Here is a 1,001-nt window from a genome sequence, read left to right as displayed (position 1 = left end):
AATGCTCACACACTCCATGAATCTGTTAGGCAGGAAGGCAGCACCAAGCCGGAATCAGAAAAGCCAGCAAAAGGTAGGCAGAAGGCACAAAGAGCAACTACTCAGACTCGGATTTCTGCTTTTCCAAGCCTCTGGATTACACATGTCACCACAACGGCACTGGAGTGGCTGAGAGAAATGGACAGGCACATTGGGGTGACATAAAGGTACTTTAAAAGAAACATGAAACTCTAGTGATTTGTGGAGTTGATATTTGTTCTTGGTATTTCTTACTCTTGACAGGTAGAGAATATGGCTTTATTTTTATATAAAACTATTCTCTGAAACAATAGCAGCCATGAATGACATAGTTAAAGCTCCTTTTCCAATCTTTTTTTTTTTGCCCTTTGTGAGGTAGGTAAGCCCTGACCAATTATTTTAAGCTTTTTCTCTCCCCTTCCTACACGTGGGGATTTGATCAGTACCACAAGATAAATCCAAAAGAAGGGAGAAATAACGGAACCCCAAAATGTTTGCCTGAATGTGTCTCACTGCTCACGTTTGGCTTAATTTGTAACAGGCTGAAAAAAAGGCAATTGTGATGCCTTTGGGCCTTATCTGCTGAAGACAAATGAGTGACATGGGTCTGCTATCCCATCCAATTTTCAGTTGGCAGGGGATTTTTGGGATGCAAAGCCAACTCAAGCTGTTTGCACTGTCCCACCTCAATGGATCCTCACCATGAATTTTTTACGCAAAACACGCGCGCTGCCTCTAGCCCTCTTTTGTGTTTTTCAGTGCACTGGTCTGAAGGAAAAAATAAAATAATAAAAAAAAACTTTCTCGCTTTCCCAAGTCGTCCTATCTAGCTGCAGTCCGTGGCGTTGCAGAAGTCTATCAGGTGCTTGGGTTTCTTGGAGGGCTCACAGCTTTCCTGGGGCAGCACGCTGCCGTCCGAAGAGACACATTTCAACAACCTCTTCTTGAAGCCCTTCCCACACGTCTTGGAGCAGGGGGACCAG

The sequence above is a fragment of the Corvus brachyrhynchos genome, unplaced genomic scaffold (assembly GCF_000691975.1).
Source record: "Corvus brachyrhynchos isolate BGI_N302 unplaced genomic scaffold, ASM69197v1 scaffold55, whole genome shotgun sequence".
NCBI lineage: Eukaryota > Metazoa > Chordata > Aves > Passeriformes > Corvidae > Corvus > Corvus brachyrhynchos.
Note: the sequence above shows the minus strand (reverse complement) of the source record.